Raw genomic sequence first — 6,416 nt, 5'->3', positions numbered from 1 at the left:
TACCCCTGATTTGTTTGTTCCCCCAGTTCCCTTCCCCTCTTCTTTCTTTTCTGATTTTTATAACTCTTTTTCTAGGGAGGTAGAGTCTCTGCCCTCCTAGTTCTTGTGCCCTCCTGTTTGTGTGATCACGTTTTAGCCACGTCAACATTTTATATTACTATTCCTTTTTGTCTTATTATCTCTATAAAAAAAAAACAATATAAAATGTTGATGTGGCCTAACCGTAACCACACAAAACAGTAGGTCACGGGAAGTGGGAGAGCAAAGAATCTGCCTCCCTTTCTCTAGCTCTCTCTCTCCTCGAAACTCTCTGCACCTTTCTCTCGACCTCACTCTTCCCTCCTCACCGTCAAACACACACACAAAAAACATACAAACACACGATGGCACCACCACTATCGTTAGGCCTTTCTTCTCTCCCTAATCCTCTGTGAAGCACAGAGACCACCCAATCATGCTTAGCACACCCACGCCGGTGAATTCTACTATTTCTGACTAGGTGAGGCTCGAACTATCATCACTCATTCTTCATTTTCAACGGTCTGGTGGTTTTAATGAAAATAGGTATTGTTTTGGGGACGTTTTGACACAGGAAAACCACCTCGGAGAACTAAACCCAAATTCTAGCAAATACCCGTGGCTTTCAGGCCACTTTCCGGCCAAACCACGATGAGTTGGCCGATATGCAAGGTATGTTTCACCCAATTTCGTTGAGTATTGAAGAAGTTATATGCATTTGAATCTTACCCAGTTTCAAGCGACCTCTGTGGCTTTCGAGGTGTTTTCCGGCCAAACCATGACGAGTTAGCGAGGTACCATTCTCTTCATCTCTTCGAGAGCTACGATTTTCATATTGAATCACTTGATTTCGTTGAGTATTGACAAAGTTATGGACGTATAAAGTTTGTCTAAATTCCGACCTTCTTCTCCGGTGTGAAACCCAGCCCAAGAAACCTCCCAGGCCTTCGTGCCGTTCCTACCAAGCCCAAAACCCTGGGCAGCCCAACCCAACCCTTTTATTTCTTTTTGTTTTGTTAATTTAAAGGCCTTTGGGCCATTTCCCTTTAGGGCCTTAGGCCCGTGCATTCTAAAACCCAAACCTATCAGAACCCAAACCCTTTGACCAACCCAGTCCAACCTAATACCCTTGACCTCGATCCATTGACTTTGACTCAGTCAACGGTTAGCGTTGACTTTGACTCAGTCAACGGTTAGCGTTGACTTTGACTTTGACCAGTCAACATTGACTTTGATCGTTGACTTTTTGGGTTTTCGTGTGAGACCCCTCCTAGGCTAATTTCGACATTTTGAACCTGTTTCCAATGCCCTTTTTCCCAAATTCAATCGTTTGAGTAGAGTTTGACTAAATATACCCTTTATGTGCTTAGGGGCAATTAACTGTGACGTTTCCGTCTTCGCTAGTTGCGTGGCTCTTCGGCAACTAAGTACTATGAGTGGACCCCTTCTAAAAATGCATGTTTTATAGTAGAAATGCATACATGAAAAACATGATTTAATGATTATGTTTTATGAGATAATATGCTTATCGAGGCCAGTTTGAATTATTACTATTTTTCCTATAACCCGTGTTCTTATAGAATATCTGATGAATGACGATATGATATTTAGAACATGTTTAGAACACCTCTTTATAGTATAGATGATGGATGACTTTATACTATGAAGTTGCTTTTCAATATATATATATATGTTCGATGGTTTTGTACTTACCTAGTGGTCCTTATTCCGCTAAGGGACGTAGGGATAAATTCCAGTCCGTCCCCAACAACGGTTTGGTGTTAGCATAGGGCCTGGAGTGTGTTTCCTCTGGCTATTTAGCGTAGGGACAAGGAGCTGACATGGGGCCTGTAGTGTGTTTTCCTCTGACTGTCTGCTCAGAGACGAGGAGCCGGCATAGGGCCTGAAGGGTTATATTGGACAATCACTAGTGATTATTATATATAGAAGTTATGATTTAAGACATTGCACGATATACTAGGTTTCAGAAAACCTATGTTTATCATGATAAATGTGTTTTCATAAAACCTGGAGGTTAGTACATTGATAACTGTTTTATTTTATATATATATATATATATATATATATATATATATATATATCAACTTGGTTCACTCATGTTTGTTTTGCACCCCCCTTCAGGAATTGGAATCGAGCCGTACAATCCCAGCGTCCAGGCACTTCCACATCGGCATTCTTGAGTCCTCTCGACGTAGGACTCATTCTTTTATTCATTCAATTTTATATTATTTTTTTTAGTGTTCTAGTTAGTTGTATGCTCTGAACACGTTCATTAAATGCATATTCATTATTCTTTTATATTTATAAGCCTTATCTATTCCTTGTTTTCAGCTTTTGCACTCAATAAATGGCTTTCGTCACCCTCGAGTGTCGCCCAGCACGTGCCTGTCATGGTATTCGAGGAATATCGAGATCGGGGCGTGTCACTTGGAGTTATTGAAATATTGTTGTTGTTGATTGTGGAATTGTGAGTTATTTAGAACTCTATGTTTTCATGCTAGATAATGCCATGAGAATGTTTTGAAGTCATTGCAAATAAATTTTTTTTTGGAGCTTAACAAAATGATGAACTATGATTGTTGGCAGTTTCAAACCCTATATAAGGTTTGGTGCATCCACAAAATAAAATGAAAATTTCTTACATTGTTGAACTATTAGTTTTTTTTTTTTTTTTGTCATGTCTCAGGATCGGAACATGACAATTTTAATAGTGTCTGAATTTAGGTATTAAGTTATCGTACCCTTTCATTAGAGTGAGGACTATGAGTGCAAGAAAAAAGGAGAAACGCAAAAAGAAAAAGTTGACAGCAAAGCAGAATGAAAAAGTTTAAATTGGCTTCCAATATTTCTCAATAGAGCTACAAACCTGTGCCTAAATCTATAGTCGCAACAGCAGTAACTGAGAACCTTTTTGTATTCTTCTATTCTCGTAAAGCAGTGCCTAGATTATAACTGGTTCAGTGCCTCGGATTCAAGTTATGTTGCTAATTCAAAGTTCCAGATTTCATTTTAATGGGCATGAATATTGCCTCATTGTGCTTGAGAAGAAAGGTTTGAGTGCTTTGTGTGGGAATTTGACGAAAGACCTTTGTATGGTTTGAAGATTAAAGTGTACAAGTCTTCCTTTATACAATCTTTTCACTTTCAAATTTTAACAAATCCCAGGTATCCACAATGTATGAATCGGAAAAGAAAGTGCTTTGTGTTGTTGCTTTTTTTTTTTTTAATGAATCGGAAAAGAAAGAGATTGCACATCGAAATTTATTAAATTTAATACGATACTGAGATAAAAAGACATATCTCATCCAATGTGCAGCAAGCTCATTGCATGGAGAGATTTTTCAATTTACTCACAACAGGGGGTGGTATGCCACATGTCATTATATAATTTGGGGGAAGATTTTTTTTAAGTGTATAATAACATATGATGTATCATTTTGTATTCCGATCATACTATAAAATCTCTCCATTAGATGCTGTCACGTGCTTCTCTAATGACATTATATATAGGTAAGCTCCTCTTGAAGCACAATATAATTGTATAGCCTTAACAGTTTGTTAATCAATTTCAATTTTATTGCCATGGCTTGTTATCTCTTTCAACAAAATGGTTAAATAGTTTTCCTGATTTATATTAATGGTTTTAGTCTAAACAATATGTGCTTCCATTAACACTATTTTTTTTTTTTCAGGGTTTTCGACATCATATTCAGATTCACCTCCAACTCATTACACTCTAAAAATGGCGTCCTTTTCATTGCTAACCAAACTTTCAGCGGACAAATATGAGTCGGGAGGATTTGAAGCTGCAGGATACAAATGGTAAATCCCACATTATAGCATCTGCTAAAGTTTGAGTTTAATATCATCTTCTGCAAACTTATGTTTCCTTTTTTTGTCATGCAATAATGTGATTCGTATATCATGTGCTGTGTAAGCTGCCAAAAAAAAAATATTAGCCATACTGTATGTTTGCCCTCAGGAAACTAGTGCTCTACCCGAATGCAAACAAGAAGCAAATGTGGAAGGCCACATCTCTGTTTACTTGGAAATGGTTGGAGCTGATTCACTTCAAACTGGAAGCGAGGTATATGTTGATGTCAGGTTCTTTTTCCTTGATCAGAATAAAGGCATGTTCCTGGTTCTTCAAGGTACATTTTACCTACATCAAAAGTTAATTCTCATCAAGTGAACATATGCAGAGACCGGAAATTTTCTTGTTTACAAATTTCAGTGCTCATTGCTCATTTTCTGATCATTATTTTGTACCTTGCATATTCCATGTTGGGATGAAAAAACTTAGAGTACACAACTCTAGCACAAGTGTTGGAGAGACAATACAAGTAAACAAATTACTTGTATTACACAAACAAAATATTACAACACAAACTATCAAAGACACTCTTGAGAAGCTATGACACTCACTCACTTTCTAGAGACAAACTCTAGAACACTCACACTCTTACAAGACTATTCTTTCTTTTCACTCTCGCTTGCTTGCTTACAAGCTTGCTTGTTGATTTGTTGATTTGTTGCATTGCAACACATGCACACACACCTATTTATAGGTGTGGTTTTGCCGACTACAATTGCCCACCGCCATTGGGCTTTGTATGGCAGCCACACAATTGTACAAGTAGCTAGATCTTTCTAGCTAATGATCATGCACTGCCACCGACATGCTTTCCTAATTGGCCTTATGTTTTCCTAGTTTCTAGTACATTCTAATTACAAACAATCATACTTAATCATGGCTAGAAACGTCTAGCATATTATTATACACACACCCACCGACTTACTAAGATAATGCTAGAATTATCTAGCATATTGATATGCCTGCATGATGCACCGACTTTGGTGCTAGAATTTTCTGGATTTGTGTAGAATGGGCTGGGGCTGGTCTCTTTTAACATTCCATAGATGCCAATAAAAGGAAAAATGTTTCCATGGGATGATGGGTTATTCGGGATTTGATAAGCTTGTCACTCTTAAATCGTTTACTGATGCTTCCAACGGACATGTCGTTGACGATTCCTGTGTGATTGGAGCTGAGGTCTTTGTTTGTAAAGAAACAAGAGCTGGCAATGGAGAGTCAATATCGATGATCAAGGATGCTGTTATGTGCAAGCATGTTTGGAAGGTTGAGAACTTTTCAGAGTTAGGTACTGAATGCTGCAAATCAGAACCTTTCACTGCCGGAGAACGGAAATGGTATCTCTGCTAGGCCCTTTATATTAATACCCTTAATAAGAGAACTTTACATTTTTAGTCCACTGTATAATTTTGTTTTACCTGCATAAGAACAAAAGGATATGATTTTTGAGTTTCAAACTATATATGCAATTTTAACTACGTAACTTTCGCACTCGATGTGGTATATCACTGTAAAACTTGCTGAAAATTTGTTTCCCATGTACGAGTTTGCTCTTTTAATTCAATCACAAGGATGTGAAGTGAATTGGGTCCCATCCCAAATAACGAGAGATATATAATAAAAAGTCATCATATTCTTCCCAGTATTGCAGGAAGATAAAGCTCTATGCCAAGGGAAATTGCGATGGAAATAAGGGCACTCATATTTCTCTTTTCTCAGAATTGGATGATCCGGAAACACTTCCTTGTATTTCTCATTTCTTGGAATTGAGTGATCCAAAAAAAATTGCTGGTTCCAAAGTACTTGCAGAGGTTTCACTGCGCATTGTAGATCAAATGCATGCCAAACATAAGTGCTTGAAAGGTAAAGATTGTCCTATTTCAGTGTTTAACATAACATCAGGGTGTATTATATATAGGTACCAAATGGTTCAGTACCTCAAATCCGAGTTGGGGCTGGTCTAAGTTCATTTCGGTGGACACTTTGAATCAGGCAGGCAACGGGTTTTTGGTGAAGGATGCTTGCATAGTGGAGGCAGAGGTCACTGTCCATGGAACGGCAATTGCACTGTAGTTGGCATGTATGTTTTGGCTGTTGCTAAAAAGATGTTACGAATGAAAGGACTGAAAACCTTGTCACTGTCCATGATGTTGTAAAAGCACCGTCTAGGTGTGGGTATACCATAGTGCTAAGATCCTTGTTCACCAAATGCCTTGTGATTGAAGGGTATTTTGATGTTTTTAATTAATTTTGGCTAAAGTTTGTGATTTTTGCGAATTGGAAGGCCGCTTTTCTTGTTTTTAAATATTATGGGTTTAACATATTGAGCCACTGGCATGCACATTTTTTAACATTAACCTCGTCGTGTGAGATCTTTTAAGACTAATAAATAGGCAACCTTCGTAGATGATCACTGTGTGTTTGAAGCGGACGTCTTTGTTTGTAAAGAAGGAAGAACAGGAAATGGAGAGTGTCTGTCAATTCTCAAGAATGCATGCATGAG

General features: G+C 37.9%; 1 pseudogene; it reads left to right on the top strand.

Annotated features, from left to right (window-relative positions):
* The first annotated feature begins 3,697 nt into the window (after window positions 1–3,697).
* Window positions 3,698–6,182, top strand: LOC103944788 (annotated as a pseudogene).
* Window positions 6,183–6,416: the final 234 nt, after the last annotated feature.

The sequence above is a fragment of a genome, unplaced genomic scaffold, assembly GCF_019419815.1.
Source record: "Pyrus x bretschneideri cultivar Hongxiangsu unplaced genomic scaffold, Pyrus_bretschneideri_v1 Contig6, whole genome shotgun sequence".
NCBI lineage: Eukaryota > Viridiplantae > Streptophyta > Magnoliopsida > Rosales > Rosaceae > Pyrus > Pyrus x bretschneideri.
This window is presented reverse-complemented; position numbering and strand designations above follow the sequence as displayed.